This window comes from Nomascus leucogenys, chromosome 1a (genome assembly GCF_006542625.1).
Source record: "Nomascus leucogenys isolate Asia chromosome 1a, Asia_NLE_v1, whole genome shotgun sequence".
In the NCBI taxonomy this organism is placed as follows: domain Eukaryota; kingdom Metazoa; phylum Chordata; class Mammalia; order Primates; family Hylobatidae; genus Nomascus; species Nomascus leucogenys.
In genome coordinates this window covers 51,531,112-51,550,172 of record NC_044381.1, presented here as the reverse complement: position 1 = coordinate 51,550,172, position 19,061 = coordinate 51,531,112, and the positions used below count along the sequence as shown (strand labels likewise).

Below are 19,061 nucleotides of genomic sequence, written 5' to 3'. Positions count from 1 at the left end.
CCGCAATAAACATATGTGTGCATGTGTCTTTATAGCAACATGATTTATAATCCTTTGGGTATATATACCCAGTAATGGGATGGCTGGGTCAAATGGTATTTCTAGTTCTAGATCCCTGAGGAATCGCCACACTGTCTTCCACAATAGTTGAACGAGTTTACAGTCCTACCAACAGTGTAAAAGTGTTCCTATTTCTCCACATCCTCTCCAGCACCTGTTGTTTCCTGACTTTTTAATGATCTCCATTCTAACTGGTGTGAGATAGTATCTCATTGTGGTTTTGATTGCATTTCTCTGATGGCCAGTGATGATGAGCATTAGAAGGGAACTTTAAAAATATAAAATACTTGTAATGGTACATACTCTTAGAGAATTTAAACAAAACAATCATTGAGAGTTAATAATAAAGTAGTTGAATTTGAGAATTTCGGCAAAGAATCCTGGATCTCTGAATACAAAGACGATGAATAAACAAAAAGTGCCATTTATTATTAATGTAATTAAAAGGGACTTAAACACTTTAAAAATAATGTTTTGGGAGTTTTGCACCCCATAGAGAGAGGTTACTGAGTATTGATTGACTGAAGGGTAAATTCCTACAGTCCAGAGACAAACTCAGTGGAATGGACTAGGTTTTTTTGCTACAGGAACAACAGTGACTTTGTCAAGCAAATTTTTCACTTTGTTTTATTTTCAGTCTATATGTTGTTTTCTATCTCATTTTCCTATATCATTATATATCTATGATTATTATGTAAAAACCACTTTTCTTACTTTGTAACAGATACTGGTTTGCTTTAGAAAGTGTGATCAGCTTTAAAGAACATAGTCTCTGGGTGGTCCATGTCTGATCCATACCATTACTTTAACTTTGTTTCGATACTATTAATATTCAAACAAAAATAGCTTAAGAGGACCTGCCAGATGAATGAGACTGTGTCATATTCCTCTTCAATAATAAAAGTCTTGCTAAGGCTGGCACCTTGGGAAAGACTAGTGAGATTAAAATCAGTGACTCACCTCCCTTTGCTCTGTCAAGCATAAGAGAAAGAGGGACTGTGAAGCCTTGACAAGGAGAGCAGGGACTTTAATTGAGGGCAGAAGGGCTCAGGCCTTGTTTCCTAATTATAGATGTTTTTTCAAACATCAGAGGTGCAAATTCAAAATATGTTGCAATTTATTGGCGAGTACAGTCTACCTAAATAAAGGTCTGTTTAATTCAAATAAATTTACAAGGCTTTTTCTTAAGCCAGTTTCATGTATATTATATTATTGTATCCCTGGAGAATGTAAAATTCTGAATGTGGACCTGCACCTTGCTATTTTTTTCCCCCACTTGGATCTTCTTTGGTGTGTATGTGACTGTGTTTATATGTGTCTCCTATGTGTCCAGCTTATTTTTGGGTGTAGAGGAGAGGTTCCTGATGACTCGCACTCTTTACTTCTCTTTACCATCACATACATTACTTTTATAGCTTCCATCCTGCCATTTCAATGAATGGGAAATACGATCACAGGGTAACATGAGTTAATAAGTAATTTTAGGAGGATATTGCTTAAAAATGGTTTCTTAATTATGTTCCAATTGGTTCCTTGTGTTGATAAAATGAGAGCTTCCTTAACATAGAATTCACATCATAAAGTTGAGTTGAAGTTTGAGGATTCTTGCTACCATTTAACATTTAATGGCACTCAATTTTCTTGACTCATGTTTTTGACATAGTGTTCCATGTTTCATCTGTCACCGATGCAGTCCTACTTGGACCTGTAAGCCAAATGAATGCCCCCTATTAAGAGTTGTAGTGTGCTCTTCGATTGTTCACTTATTTAGTAGGTTATTATTAATTTAATGACTATGGTCCTAGTCCCTTTCACATATGGTGCCATAGGTGGAAAAGGGGTTCAAATGTTTCTATAGTATTTATATTTTTTGTTATGTGAATGCCACATAAGCAGCTCTGCAGCCAGAATTTCTTGGTGGCCCAAATATAAAGCCTTATAATTAGAAGTATGTGGTGCTATAATAAAAACATTATCAAACCAGCTGTACTAGGTGTACAGATTTTCTGTTTTTATTCATGTGTGTGCATCTATTACAAACACAGCACAAATAGAATATAAAAATAAGTTAACACTCACAGCCAAACCTGTTAAATTTAGTTCAACAAATTGTATGAAACCCTCCATCTGTTTGCTACATTATTCTCACAATGATAATAGGCAAGGCAGATTTGCTAGCTGAGTTTTATAGAGAGAATGGCTTGTTCAAAAAATATGTAATAAGCTCCCCTAAATGAAACCAAACCAAACTGCATTATTTTCTTCCATGTGGCTTCGAGTGTTTATGTTGTGATATTACATTTACACAGATGTTATTACTGATCTGTTGTGCCAAAGAATAATTTTGAAGCTCATTTATCAATAATTATTGCTCTGGCCAGTATGAATGTTCCAAAAGAGCAAGCAAGTGTGAGGAACAGATCTTTTGATTTCTTTAGTAATAGGTCATGAATAGCTGTTTTTTGCCATTAGTACCTTTTTCTGTGATTTGCTCTTGGCATTGCAAATACATTTATATTTTCAAAAATACAGGAGGGCCACAAAGGTCTTTACCATGTAATAATTCATAAATTGAATAATATTCACATTGTAGGGTTATTGAGGATTGCATGAGATAAAGAAGTGTCTAGCACCAATGCTGATTTCTTAGCTGATGAAGCTGACTTGACTTACTTACCTGTCAGCACCTACATCCTGTTAGTAATAATTGTGAATTACTGCAGACATCTCTCAGAATTCCCATGACACGTCTTTCTAGAAAGCCAGAATTTTTCTGAATATAGTTTTATGAACAACTATCTTAGTTCTCACATACTAATTCTCTTATTGTCTGAGAACTAAGATAGTTCTCAGATACTCATAATAATTTTTATTTTATTTTTTCAGTTTAAATGAACAATTGTTTAGCTCCTACTATGTGTGAAGAATTTGTGTACTAGATATATAGGGAGCAAAGATAAAGGCATCACAGTCTATACAGGTTCAAACATTAATTTGAAACACTAGTCACACTTTTATTCCATTAAACACTGATTTTCCTTCCAGTTTTTGGATTTGTCTTGGCTACATGCCTGGAAAAACCTTAAAACCTATCAAGAAGACATATACTATTAATGACACACATATAATATCATTCATTATTTTAATAATTCTTTTATTTATTATTATTTTTACATATAAACAGCTCTGGAGGCATCCTGTAGAGATAGAAACTATGGCACAGATCAGGTTTCACTGCCACTGTGTTTGTTAGTAAACCAAGCATCCCCAGGTCCTCCGGGTATCAGGGCCCACAGGCCCCTTTTGTATCTGAATAGTAATAGTAGGTCTCCCCACTGTCACATTCAGCATAACCACAGGAAGACTTGTCTTCAGGTTCTCATCCCTCTTGTATCTGGAAATCCCCAAGGAACACATTCTGTTTTCCAAATCTAATCTTGGGGGATGGATTTGGGAGTCTTGTGGCAGCTTCTCCAGGCTGCTTCCACACTCCCTTGCAACTTTGTTCCAAATGTGAAAACAAGCCCCTCATCTGACTCTCTGTGGCATACTTATGATTAAATGCAAACACTTTGCAAACTCTACTAAAGAGCTGCAGGTAATTCAGGAAATTACAACACAGAAAAATATTTTAAATATGAATTTTCCTATTATAACTCCTAGAGTTCAGACGCCATATTCTTTTACGGGATGATGTTTACTGTTTTTGCTTCTTCTCTGTTCCAACCCAGTGGCAGTGTTTACCTCCACAACAGGAGTGAGAACCTTTGATCAGGTTTCCTTTATTCAGAGACCTGACACCCCAACTTTCTCTTGGGCTAACTGCAAAGAAAAAAGAATAACAAAACACTTTCTCTTTATCTCCAGGCTGTGGTCCATGTTGCAGTAAACCTATAACCTCCTTTTCAGATGAAACTCTACCTCTATTTAAGAAGGCCTTTTATGTTATTAGATAGAAGAGTTTAGCATCTGGTTTTCTCAGCTCACCCATTCCTGAAAAGCAGGATTTATAAATTCAGATATCTTTATAATCTGGTAAATATAAATGGGTGATGGGCCAGGCATGGTGGCTCACGCCTGTAATCCCAGCACTTTGGGAGGCCAAGGCAGGCGGATCATGAGGTCAGGAAATCGAGACCATCCTGGCTAACACAGTGAAACCCTGTCTCTACTAAAAATACAAAAAAAAAAAAAAAATTAGCTGGGCATGGTGGCAGGTGCCTGTAGTCCCAGCTACTCAGGAGGCTGAGGCGGGAGAAAGGCATGAACCCGGGAGGCGGAGCTTGCAGTGAGCCAAGATCGTGCCACTGCACTCCAGCCTGGGTGACAGAGTGAGACTCCATCGCAAAAAAAAAATATATATATATATATATATATATATATATATATATATATTTGATGTGGGCTTGGTATAAGAAAAAGTATGCTGTCTTCAATCTTTTTTTGAAATAAATGGTTGGACTTCTTGGGTGTATTTTTTAACACAACCTCTGATAGGAAAAATTTGAGGAAATATTTAGCTTAAGTGTGATGACATTTATCATCTGGCATATATAATAAATAGGGAAAGATGGAGACCATGGTAAGTGCATAACAGATGCTTCACCTACAGAGAACCTGGGACTCAGCTTTAGCTATTGACACCACAAGAGAGCATGAGTGGGGCATTCCCAACTCTTCCTACTATTTGGAGAGACAACAGGAATTCCCATTTCTATGAGGTGACTGTTTTATAAATTCAAAATTTAAAAAACACTGTGAGGGTTGATATTGTATATTTCAAATGAAACATGTTGGTAGGCCACATCTGACCTTTAGGGTGCAATTTCTCAGTGTCTGTTGAAAAGGATTTGGGCTTCACTTTTGCAAAGCCAAAAGGCCAGAAGATCAATGGGAATTTTTTTGTTTTTGATTTTGTTTTGGCTAAATCTATAAATAGTGTTTTTATTGTTTCGTGGAATAACAGGATCAACAAGTTATGACATTATAATAGTATTTTGTCCCTGCTACATAGACAAGATGAAGATTTGGGGAAGAACAGTAGTTTACCCGAAAATATTTGATTTAGTTACAGGAATTAGTTTGGATAGAAGAAAGGACGTGAAAGGTTTGGAAACAGACAGATCTAGGCTTAAACCCACCTCTGACATTCAAATGTAAGTTGGTGTAAAAGACAAACTCTATGACTCACCTTCTGATTTGTAAAATGGGAATAATAAAGCTTACCTTACAAATAAGAGTAAGGCCAGATAATTCATACAACCGGCTGGCCCATAGTAGGCATTAAAAAATACCAGTTTCTTCTCTTCTACCTCCTGTTTACTTGGCTGTTTATTAATTCCCACCATTTGCCTTAGTTCCAAAGCCAGAACTTTTAAGTTTGTTTTGTTTCTGTGTGTAGGTTTTGCAGTGTTTAGAAGTGGGATGGCTATCTCAACAAGTTCCAATGAATTCTTAGTTTTATCAAATGGAAGACTCTCTGGTCTCTTGCCCATGATTTGTTATGGCACTTCCCCAGTACATTTTGTTGTATTCCTAGTACTGCATTAATCCATCTAGCTGTGCTCACTTGATGTCTAATGGCTGGTCCTGCTGACATACCCTTAGCAACCTTATTCTGCTTGTTAGTATCACCCACAGCAGCCAAGTAGCTCCTTCACCAATTACACATTTAATTGTTTAACTAGTTGCATGTATTTCTCTGTTACATTGCCATTCATATTATTTTTAGTGGAATTTGGGGCAGAAAAACTACTATCATTTTTTCTCTTTGTCATTATTAGTTTGTATAGCCAGTGCAAAGCAATCTGAAGAAAACACAGGTTGTTTATCAGGAATGCTGTGTTCTAGTTGTTCTAGTAGCAGAAGGTCCTCCATTAACTGTATGTCATTAGGCAATTCTCCTGACTCTTGGGTGCTTGGTTATCTCTTTTGTAAATCGAAGTTAGTAGTGTTTGCCCTGCTAGCTCTCTGGGTTGTCAGGAGATAATAGATAACAAGGAATTTCACTCTACGAATGTAATGTGACTGAAAAATAAAGGTCATCATTTTAGAATTTTAAGGAATAGGACAGGGTTCCTCAAACATTGCTCTACACTAGAACCACCTGAGGAGCTTTAAAAGCACCCCATGCTCAAACACAGCTTATAGTCATTAAATCAGACTCTGGTGTGGAGCCTAGGTGTTGGTATTTTTTTAATAGGAAATATGTTTATTATTGATCATCTCAATTCAAAAATACTCATTCTTTCTCAGGGCTGTCCATCATACTCAGTCTCTTTGCAGATATTAAATACATCAAAATCATGAGCAATTTTAACAGTAACATAGAAACTTCTGTACAGTAAGCAAGACAGGAATTTCTAACAATGACACAAGAGCTCCAGAACTTGCCAGTAAAACAAAGGAAGCATTTCCAACGACAAGGCCTAGGAACCCATGGATAAACTTAATAAAGCTTCACCATCTCCTTTTTACCTGGCAGTTCTACCTGCTCTGTGAATATATGTGTTGGCATCCTCAGGACAATCAAACTGAAGAGCCCAATTCACAGCCGGGAAATCCAGCCCCGTGGCTGCAACGTCACTAGCAAAGAGTACTGCAGCTCTCTTATGGACAAACTCATTATAGACTTCCATTCTTCTCATTTGCTGCTGTCGACCATGGAGGGCAAGGATAGAAATACCAGGACGTAGCTGGCAAAACACTCGGTACAGATGTTGGACCTCTTTGCAACTGGAAAAAAAATACAATTCTCTTCTTCTTCAGATGGCTTCTCAAAAAGGAATACAGCACACTTATTTTTTGCCGCTGCTCACAGACTATGTAGTTCTGTTCCAAGGTGGCAGGGGTGCTATATTTTCATTTTTCATGAACCCAGACATACTCAGGTTTTTCAAACTCAGGCATGCCAGGTCCTTTACAGATATAGTTTGTGTTGCTGAGAAAAGTAAAGTCTGACGTTTCTTGGGGAGATTTTCAATAATAGCATTCACGGTATCGGCAAAGCCCATATCCAAGATTCTCTATGCCTCATCAAGAACTAACATTTGGAGAGCGGTAGCATGAAAATATACTGTTTCATCCATGTGTTGAAGAAGCCGACCTGGTGTGCACACGAGTATATTTATGTTGTTGATCCTCTCAGCTTTGTGTTTCAGATACTTTCCACCAATGATGAGACCAGCTGAGAAGCCATGATTCTTTCCTACCTTTTGGAGAACCTCAAAGGTCTGATAGGCCAGTTCTTTCATAGGTGATATTATGAGAACCCCCAGCCCATCTGTTGAGGTCTATTGCAGACGATATAAGGCTTCTAGCACTGGAACAAGGAAAGCCAAAGTCTTGCCAGATCCAGTTTTGGCCACTCCACGTACATTTTTACCTTGCAAAGCCAATCCAATGGTCTACTTCTGTATGTCAGTTACCAAGCAGTATTGAGCTTCTTGAAAACCTTTCAATGTTTTTTTGGACAAGGACAAATCTGAAAATCTTGTAATTTCATTTACATTTATCTTCTCATAGTTCTGCATGAGGCGGCTGTTACCCTCGTGCTTGACCTGCCATTCGGGTTTCTTCAGTTGCTTCCTCAGCTGCTTCTTTTTGTTCTGCCCATGGCTGTGTTTTTTCTTCCAGCGATTGAAGCCCGCACTGGGTCGGGTCGGGCTCCCGAACCTGGAGGGTCCGCAGTTTTGCCCATTGCGGCGGCAGCGACAGCTGGGATCACCCCCAGACACGAGACACCTAAGGCCAGGCTCTTGGAACCAGCATGTGGAAAACGCACAGAGGCGCATGCGTAAGTGTTGGTATTTTTAAACTACTCATGTGATGCTAGTGCACAGCCAAGTTTGTGAGCAGTGCTCCAGCACTTTACTGTCAGAGTATGGTCCATGGGGCTGACAGTTACCAGGATCACCCGAGAATTCATTAGGAATGCAGGTTGTCAAGTCCATTCTAAATCTTTGTATTTTAACAAGATCTTCAGGTGATTCATTTGCATCTTAAAATTTTAGAAGCACCACTTTAGAGGTTATTTCATCTGTTTTATTTTGAAGTTGAAGAAAAATCCACAGAAGTTATGGAGTTTGCTGATGGTCACAATTCTAGCTAATGAAGCCAGGACTAGAATTAAAAATTCTTGATTCCAAACCTGTGCTTCTCTCCAACGCTGTGGATGTGTGCCTGCGTTATCCTTCATATAGAAGAAAAAGGTGTGGATAAATTGTCAATAGTGTGTACACTTTGAGTGTACTCTGTCTTTTTGAGATGTAGCTAATGGATTTGCTGTAATTATCATCTCTCTCTAGACCTATCACCTTTGAGAACAATGTTCATGAGATGGAGAAACTGACTGAAAGCTGCACCTAGATAGATTGCTTTGGATATTTCGGGAAAGAGTGGAACAGTTTGCAATTTAATTGTGCTAGTTATTGAGTTTGTGTGGGTGTGTGTGTGTCAGGGTCTCACTCTGTTGCCCAGGCTGGAGTGCAGTGGCACGATCTTGGCTCACTGCAACCTCTGCCTCCCAGGTTCAAGTGACTCTCCTGCCTCAACCTCCCGAGTAACTGGGATTACAGGTGTGAGCCACTGTGCCTGGCCTGTTATTGACTTTTCTTACTAAAATTCTCTACTTCCAAAGCATAAATGCTAATAAAAATATTTATAAAATAAGACTTTTCTGCTCTTCATTAGCTGATGGAGTAGTCTCAAGACTAAAAGACTGTGGTATGAGACAAGAATACTAGTCTAAAAAGATGATGGCATGGGAAAAGAATACAATTTTTTCTTTCAGTTATCAACTTGAAGCTTTTGAGAAAGGGGAAAACCTGGAAATTTAGGGATGTGGGTAGTTTTGTAAGAAACCAGCCAAACGTTCTAAAGACAGAGTTTATGCTGGGCTCTGTGCTCAAACTGATCTAGCCAGAGTATGAAGGAAGCTGGAGAGAAAATGCAGGCTAGGTTGGTGTTGATCTGTCCAATCAAACACCACATGGGTTTAGCAGATGTATGCCATGCACATCGATATGTGCTATTTTAAATTTCCTGGGAAAATACTTATTAGAGAAGAGCAGTATGTTGGACTCATCAGGCTTCTTACTAATATGTACCTAGCTCTCTCCTCCTCTCTGCACCTGCTGTGCTACTGATTATACTGTAAGTAATAGCAGCTTTGCCTTGGGAGGTTATGGATATGCTGCAGGTGGGGCATCTCTCCTGTGAAGGTGTGTAAATTTCAAATTGCTAGTTGCACCTCCTTGCAAGAGGGCTATGGGGAGCAGGAGGGAGAGAACAGCAGTGGGAGTGGCACCCAAAGCCATAATAATTTCTGATGATTAACCTCCAGTTTTTCACATCCTCTATTATGTGTGTTTCCAGGATCATAGACAAGATGATTGCTTTGCTGTATGGAAAATCTGGAACTGTATAACTATCTAATTTTCCACACGTGATATCATAATACCTCTAGTAGCACTATTTGTAGCTAAAGCCTCCCTCTCCTCCTCCTTCTTCCTGTTTTTTCCTCTATTTGATGTATTTTCCTTTCTTTCATTAATTGCAAGGGGCTTTAGCCCAGGGTGAGGATAGTGAGTAGTGCGATAGGAGTGGTGGCTTCAGAGCCTCCTGTCTGCATGGTAAAAAATATATGTGTGTTTATCTGTTTAGGAGAAGATTCCTAAAGACCCAGAGTGATATTATTACAGCTAGAATACATTTAGAAACTCTAATGAAATGCATGTAAGGACAGAGGCAGGTAATAGAAATGAGTGACTGGATCAAGAGAACTGCGGTGGACTGGGCGGCTCCTAGCCTGTCTCAGAGGGGACGTACCAGCCAGCTCCATCCATTGTTGCTATAGAGAGTGACAACAAGTGCTATGAAATCTCATTTTTAAACAGAAGCTAAAAATTCAAGTTTTACATGAAATTTTCTGCTCTCTAAGTGTTCATAATTAATTGAGGTTTCTTTTTAACTCCATCAACTATGTAGGCCAAAAACCATGTCTGAAGGACTAGATTGGGCCTGTGGAGCAGGAGTTTGTAAACTTGATTTACTCTGATGTCCTCATTTCATGGAAGAAAAGGAGTTTGTCCAAGCTCTGTCATGACATTAGTGAGGTGCAGAGTTGAGAAAAGAATGCAGGTCAGAATGCTCCTCATTCCTTTCACCTCTGAAGATACCTACAGTAGGATTTATGTGCCACGCAGTGAGCCAGGTCAGGGTTAGGTTACAGATATGGCTCCAGCCCTCAATGAGCTCACAGTCTGGCAGGGGTGACAGACAAGCAAACAACTAACTATAACTCTCTGAGGTATGTGCAACAAAGAAGTAGCTATAAATGCAGAGGCAACATCAGGAGGAACAAGTTCATTTCATCTGAGGAGAGGGTGACATGGCGTGGAGAATCAGGGATGGACTTACAGAAAAGATGATGCCTCAGTTGGGTGTTAACACTTAAATATTTTGATAATAGTCACAATGTTTTGTTTGCTTGCTTCTTTTATGTTTGTTAAGCAGCTGGTTTGTTACTGTGATTCTGATGAATTTAGGGGGGCAGAAATTGATAATAAATTGTCTCGTATTGGCTTGATTTAAAGTTCACACATACCAACTTACTTGGACCTCATAATGTTTGGTGAGGGTAAGGAATAGGGCAGGTATTAACTCAATTTCGTAGATGAGGAAATTGTGACTCAGGAAACCTAACTGCAAGGCCCAGTGTCACCTCATTATATATGCATCAGTAGAACTGGGTGGAAGGGAAATTTCTCATTTGCAGTTGGTGCTATTTATATTCTGAGTCCTGACTTAGTGTGGCATCACAAATCATCCATCCTGTGCTGTAAACCAACTCCAAGTTCTGGAATCCTCAGGAGTTTTTGCCTCAACTTTCCTGGGAAATTGGATTTGAAGAACTACCCTTATGTTCATTGGAGATAAGGTGAAGACAAAGGTTTGGCGAGATGCTGATTCAGAGTGCAGAAACACTCAGGCTTTCAGGTCCTGCCCCATTCCACAAGTTGTAGGCCTGCAGGGCTGCATTCAGTGGGACACTGGTGAGGGTAGAAGGTTGGGAGATAGGAGGTCTAATTTTCACGGAGTCCCAGTGTATGCTAGCAGGAATGCTATGGGAGTGGGGTTAAGTACATACAAACAATTTCACACTTATAGTGGGTTATTTTAGAAATTCACTGACTGGCTGGGCGTGGTGGCTCACGTCTGTAATCCCAGCACTTTGGAAGGCCGAGGCAGGTGGATCACAAGGTCAGGAGATCGAGACCATCCTGGCTAACATGGTGAAACCCCGTCTCTACTAAAAATACAAAAAAATTAGCTGGGCGTGGTGGCGGGCACTGTAGTTCCAGCTATTCGGGAGGCTGAGGCAGGAGAATGGTGTGAACCCGGGAGGCGGAGCTTACAGTGAGCTGAGATGGCGCCACTGCACTCCAGCCTGGGTGACAGAGTGAGACTACATCTCAAAAAAAAAAAAAAAAAAGAAATTCATTGACCATGTGACCCAAGTTTTTAGGAGAAAATTTAGACAGTAAGAAAGGGGGCACTTTAACTGAGTGCTCATTGTGTCTTTGCAACTGCACTAGGTATTTTTATGTTATCCAAGTTAACACTTCCAAAAAGCCTGAAAGATGAACATCATCAACTCCGTTTTCCAGAAGAAAAGCTGGGACTCAAAGAAGAAGTTATGTGACTTGCCAAAGGTTAGATGGATATTAAATGATGGAGCTTGTACAGAATTTAGGTCTGGTAGTCTGATTGAATCAGAACATGTCATAAGAAACCTAAGAAATGGGACATAATTTTCTGTGTAATGAAGGTGATTTATTTCATGTAATAATTTTACTTGGGGTACCTATGCACAAGTGTGCTGTATGTGTTTGTATGTGTATGCTTATGGTGATGGTGAGATGTCAACAGAAAACAGCATAGGAAAGGCAGAGGAAAGAACCAAATGGGTGAATTTACTTCTAGTCTAATTTACCATGTTGACTGTTCACTTTCAGTTACTCTGCATTAATGGAGATAAAGAGTCTGGTGGAAAATCTCAAAACTGGATTAATGAAATTATTTGTATTTGGCATTGGGTGTGAGTGTGTGTAATGGTTTAGAAAATTATAAAACAAATAATGAGACCATTTGTCAATGTTCAACTTAGGAGGAAGAGAAAAGCTGTGCTTTTCATCAACTCTGCTGAGTAACATCTCTCTCCTTCCTTCTTTCACATAGCAGTGTCTCTTAGGCAGGCACAAGTTATCCTTACAAAGGGAACTGGTTTATCTCTCTCAATTTGCTTGTTTACTTTTTCAGATTTCCTGGAAGAGTTAAGGTAAACAGCTTGGTGTAATTGCGATAATTTTCAGCTTTCTTTCCCAATTTCTGTTAAACTATAGCCTGTAGTTGGGTGTAAGGAAGACTACCAATTAATTTATCTAACATAGTTTAATTGAACACCTACCATATGCAAGGCACTGTGCTAACTTCTGGGGAATACAAATATAAAAGTGACAAAGGCAGATATGCAACTAACTGTATTGTAGTTAGATTGTAACAAAAACAGGCCCAGATCATACCAGGCAGAGATGCTGGGAAAGATAATTTGACATCCTTAAAAAACAATATTTAAAAAATATTTATTCTGCATTTATTTAGCAGGGGAGAGATTATTACCAGCCTGAATTTTTAATGTTCTATTCAAGTGTACCCTCAGCTTTGATGAGCAAGATCAATTTTTATTTTTTATTTTTTTTTTTGAGGCAGGGTCTCGCTCTGTCACCCAGGCTGGAGTGCAGTGGTACAATCTTGGCTCACTGCAACCTCTGCCTCCCAGGTTCAAGTGATTCTTGTGCCTCAACCTCCTGAGTAGCTGGGATTACGGATGTGTACCACCACGCCTAGCTGATTTTCATATTTTTAAGGTCAATTTATATGTATATATTTTCAGCTATTTATGGAATTGCTTGTGGGTACCATGGTACCATTTTATTTCAATGAAAGCCCCCTCTTATAGATTTTTACTCTGGGCTACCACACAACTGGCCCAGCCCTTAATTTTGCTCTCTACAGAAGAATGGAGCTCGTGGAGACAGGGGAGGGAAACGGAGGAGGGAAAGACTAATTCTGACTGTGACTGAGCCAGGCCTCAAAGAATGATTAAAGCTTCTAAAAGCTGAGAAACTGAGGCCCAGGACAAGACAGGTCTGTCAGGAAGAGAGGGCAGTAGAGGCAAATGCAGAGCCAACTAAGCTAAGGTAAAAGGGCCACAAACTGAAAGTGACATATAGGAAGTCACTAGCTGACTGCAGAGGACAGATCTGATGAAGTATTACTGGCAGATTCAAAGGTCTTACTTCTACCATGGTACAGTTCTCATGAAGTGATAAAAGCTGAAATTGGGATGAAGCAGGGGAGAGCCAGGCTGGAGTGCTTCTCTTATTGGAGGCTATAGTCACTCCCTTTAAGTTATGCCTGTCCTTAAGTACAAGCATTCTGCGCCAGCTTCTACACTACCCTCACTGTCCTGTGCCTTGCTTTGCTTCAACAGCCTTTCTTGAAAGGATGTGTCATTTGGTGGCTCCTTTGCCACTTTTTTTCCAGATTGCTGACTTAGGATTTTTTTGTTTATTTGTTTTAAAGACAGCGTCTTGCACTGTTGCCCAGTTTGGAGTGCAATGGTGCAATCATAGCACATAGATCATAGGTCATCAGATCCTCCTGCCTCAGCCTCCCGAGTAGCTGGGACTACAGGCATGCACCTCCATACCTGGCTAATTTTTTAGTTATTTGTAGAGACAAAAAACTCGCTATGTTGCCCAGGCTGGTCTCAAACTCCTGGCCTGAAGCGATTCATCCCACCTCTGCCTCCCAAAGTGTTGAGATTACAGACATGAGCCACTGTGCCTGGCAGAGGGCTGACTTAGGAAGTGGCATGTCTTGAGATCATCCAAAGACTTTAGGTAGTCTGAGTTTGCTATTTTTATGAACATAAACAGGACTGACATTAACAGGACTGACCTGGGAAGTTAATCATGGCAAGGAAGGTGCCAGGCCTGAATGCCTGGAGGAAGTGAGTAGGTGTAGGTGTTGACTGGTTCTGCTTGAAGCAAAGGCTTTGCATCCGAGAGACCCTCTAGGAACACCTGGGAGGCTCAGCTTCTAGGCTCAAAGAATGCCTGGAGCTTTGAGAATGTGGTCTTGTAGAGAGGATCTGTCAGATCAGTATTCAAGATGGTAGATACCACTTACATAATTGTAATTTCATTTTAGATTCTTGGCCTTCATATTTAGAAACAAATTCATACTTTTAATAGTTCTCGTTAAGCATTAGTGGAACAACATTTTAGCATTCTTCCTCTACCACAGGCACAACACAAATACAACAGCTGAAGATATTTAGAAAGGAGGGCATTTAGAAAGTGGGATTACATGTAGACTTCCACACCGTGTGTTGGAGTTGAGACATTTATTCAGTCATCTAATTTTTCTATCATCTTTGATATTTTAAGGACATATTCCTAGCTTAATATTTTTTAAAGGGTATTTGGCAGGACAGTAAATGGTACTTTAAAAAATAAAAAATTCTGCAGCTAAATAAGTTTGGAGAATGTTGGCTTAAGAAACTTAAACAATTTTTTTTAAGTCCAGGACTTTTCAGAGCTTTAAATATGGTAATGTGCTTTTAGTAATTATAAGAAGAGTATACAGTATTCATGGTCACCTATTTTATGGTAAACTGAGATCCACTCGACACAATATGGAAGCATTGTTCTAGATCATAATTTACATGTAATCTCTTGGGAGAGTCACTTTACATCTTTTTTATTTATATACAACGTTTTTCAACTTTTATTTTAGATTCAGGGACTACATGTGTGGGTTTGTTACGTGGGTATATTGCATGATGCTGGTTTGGGATACAGATGATGCAATCATCCAGGTAGTTAGCATAGTACCCAATAGTTAATCTTTCAACACTTACCCCCTCTGCCTCCCTCCCCTTCTCCAGTAGTCCCCAGTATCTATTGTTCCCATCTTTATGTCCATGAGTACCCAGTGTTTAGCTCTCACTTATTTTTATTTTTATTTATTTATTTATTTTGAGATGGGGTCTCGCTCTGTTGCCCAGGCTGGAGTGCAGTGGTGCGATCTCGGCTCACTGCAAGCTCCACCTCCCAGGTTCAGGCCATTCTCCTGCCTCAGCCTCCCAAGTAGCTGGGACTACAGGCACCCGCCACCACGCCCAGCTAATTTTTGTATTTTTAGTAGAGACGGGGTTTCACCTTGTTAGCTCTCACTTATAAGTGAGAACATGCAGTATTTGATTTTCTGTTTCTGATTTAATTTACGTAGGATAATGGCCTCCAGCTGCATCCATGTTGCTGCAAAGGACATGATTTCATTCCTTTTTATGTTTGTGTAGTATTACATGGTGTATATGTACCCCATTTTCATCATTCAGTCCACCGTTGATGGGTGCCTACATTGATTCTATGTGTTTGCTATTGTGAATAGTGCTGTGAGGAACATACAAGTGCAGGTGTCTTTTTGGTAGAATGATTTCTTTTGGAATGAGATTTCTGGGTCGAATGGTAGTTCTGTTTTAAGTTCTTTGAGAAATCTCCAAACTGCTTTCCACAGTGGCTCAACTAATTTACATTCCAACCAACAGTGTATAAGTGTTCCCTTTCATCTGCAGCCTCACCAACATCTATTATTTTTTGACTTTTTAATAATAGCCATTCTGACTGGTATGAGATGGTATCTCATTGTGGTTTTGATTTGCATTTCTCTGATGATTAATGATGTTGAGTATTTTTTCATATTTTTGTTTTGGCTGCTTGTATGTCTTGTTTTGAGAAGTGTCTGTGTCTTTTGCCCACTTTTTAATGGGGATATTTGTTTTTTTGCTTGTTGATTTGTTTAAGTTCCATATAGATTCTGGATATTAGACCCTCATTGAATGCATAGTTTGCAAATATTTTCTCCTATTCTGTAGATAGTCTGTTTACTCTGTTGATAGTTTTCTTTTGCTGTGCAGCAGCTCTTTAGTTTAATTAGGTCCTACTTGTCATTTTTTGGTTTTGTTACAATTGCTTTTGAGGACTTAGTCATAAATTCTTTCTCAAGAGCAATGTCCAGAATAATGTTTCCTAGGTGTTCTTCTAGGATTCTTATAGTTTGAGGTCTTAAATTTAAATTTTTAATCCATCTTGAGTCAGTTTTTTAATATGGTGAAAGATAAGGGTCCAGTTTTATTCTTCTGCATATGGCTAGCCAACTATCCTCACACCATTTATTGAACAGGGGGCCATTTCCTCATTGCTTGTTACTGTTGACTTTGTCAAAGATCAGATGACTGTAGGAGTGCAGCTTTATTCCTGGGTTCTCTAGTCTGTTCCATTGGTCTCCGTGTCTGTGATGAGAGTGGGCATCCCCATCTTGTTCCAGTTCTTAAGGGAAATGGTTCCAGCTCTTTCCCATGCAGTATGATGTTGCCTGTGAATTTGTCATAGATAGCTCTTCGTCTTTTAAGGTATGTTCTTTTGATGCCACGTTTTTTGAGGGTTTTTATCATAGAGAGATGTTAGATTTTATGCAAAGCATTTTCTGCATTTATTGAGATCATCATATGGTTCTTGTTTTTAATTGTGTTTATGTCGTGAATCACGTTTATTGATTTGCATATGTTGAACCATTCTTACATCACAAGAATAAAACCGACTTGATCATGATGAATTAATTTTTTGATTTGCTGCTGGATTTGGTTTGCTAGTATTTTGTTGAGGATTTTTGCAATTATGTTCATTAGGGATACTGGCCTGTAGTTTTCTTTTTCCATTGTATCTTTGCCAGATTTTGCATCAGGATGATGCTGGCTTCCTAGGATGAGTTAGGGAGGAGTCCCTCTTCCTCGATGTTTTTGTATAGTTTTACTAGCATTGGTACCAGCTCTTCTTTGTATGTCTGGTAGAATTCGGCTGTGAATCCATCTTGTCCAAGGTTTTTTGGTTGGTTGGTTTTTTATTACTGATTCAATTTAGGAACTTGATATTGGTCTGTTCAGGGTTTCAATTTTTTCCTGATTCAATCTGGGGAGATTGTGTGTTTCTAGGAATGTATGCATTTCTTCTACATTTTCCAGTTTGTATGCATAGAAGTGTTAATAATAGTCTCTGGGGATCTGTATTTCTGTGGGATTGGTTGTGATGTCACCTTTGTTGTTTCTGATTGTGCTTATTTAGTTCCCTTTTTTTCTTTGTTAATCTGGCTAGCAGGCTGTTGCTATTGCTTATCCTTTCACAGAACTAACTTAGTTTTGTTGGTCTTTTTTATGGATATTAGGGTCTCAATTTTATGCAGTTCTGTTCTGATTTAGTTCTTTCTTTTCTTCTGTTAGCTTTGGGGTTAGTTTGTTCTTGTTTTTCTAGTTCTTCTAAGTGTTATGTTAGATAGTTAATTTGAGATCTTTCTTTATTGATGTAGGCATTTAGCACTATTAACTCCTCTTAATGAGAGGTGAAGCCAGCCAGACTTCCTGGGTTGAGTGGGGACTTGGAGAACTTTTCTGTCTGGCTAAAGCATTGTAAATGCACCAGTCAGCACTCTGTGTCTAGCTAAAGGATTATAAATGCACCAGTCAGCACTCTGTGTCTAGCTAGAGGATTGTAAATACACCAATCAGCACTCTGTGTCTGGCTAAAGGATTGTAAATGCACCAATCAGCACTCTGTAAAAATGCACCAATCAGCACTCTGTGTCTAGCTAAAGGATTGTAAACGCACCAATCAGCACTCTGTAAAATGGACCAATCAGCAGGACGTGGGCGGGGACAAATAAAGGAATAAAAGCTGGCCACCCCAGCCAACAGCGGCAACCCACTCAGGTCCCCTTCCATGCTGTGGAAGCTTTGTTCTTTCGCTCTTCACAATAAATCTTGCTGCTGCTCACTCTTTGGGTCTATGCCACCTTTAAGAGCTGTAACACTCACTGCGAAGGTCCGCGGTTTCATTCTTGAAGTCAGCGAGACCAAGAACCCACTGGAAGGAACCAACTCTGGACACATAAACATGGTTTTGCTGTATCCCAGAGATTTGGTGTGTTGTGTCTGTTTCCATTTTTACTTAAAAGAACTTTTTGATTTCTGCCTTAATTTTGGTGTTTACCCAAACGTCATTCAGGAACAAGTTGTTTTATTTCCATATAATTGTGTAGTTTTGAGATCTTCTTGATATTGATTTCTATTTTTATTCCACTGTGGTCCAAGAGTATGCTTGGTATAATTTCAGTTTTTTTGAATTTATTGGTACTTGCTTTATGGCTGAGCATCTGGTCAATCTCAGATTATGTTACATGTACAGATGAGAAGAATGTATATTCTGTGGTTGTTTGTTGGAGTATTCTGTAGATATCTGTTGGGTCCAATTGGTCAAGTTTTGAATTTAAGTCTGGAAGTCTTTGTTAATTTTCTGCCTTGATGATCTGTCTGATGTTATCAATGAGATGTTGAAGTCCCCCACTCTTATTGTGTGGCTATTTCTTTTTATAGGTCTAGAAGTACTTGTTTTATGAATCTGGTGCTTCAATGATGGGGGCATGTATATGTAAAATAGTTAAGTCTTCTCGTTTAATTGAACCCTTTATTGTTATGTAATGCCTTTCTTTGACCTTTTATACTGTTGCTGGTTTAAAGTCTGTTTTATGTAATATAAGAATAGCAACCCCTGCTTCTTTTTGTGTTCCATTTGTGTGATAGCTCTTTCTCCATTCCTTTACTTTGAGCCTATAGTTTTGTTACATGTGAGATGGTTCTCTTGAAGTTAGCAGATGGTTGGGTATTATTTTGTTATCCACCTTGCCACTCTGCACTTTTTTGTTTTTGTTTTTGATGTTGTCTCACTCTGTCACCCATGCTGGAGTGCAGTGGTGCGATCTCGGCTCACTGCAACCTCTGCCCTCTGAGTTCAAGTGATTCTCCTGCCTCAGCCTCCCAA

At 39.2% G+C, this 19,061-nt stretch overlaps 1 pseudogene; it reads right to left on the bottom strand.

The window, feature by feature from the left end:
- Positions 1-6,488: 6,488 nt before the first annotated feature.
- LOC100589962 lies at positions 6,489-7,780 on the bottom strand (annotated as a pseudogene).
- Positions 7,781-19,061: the final 11,281 nt, after the last annotated feature.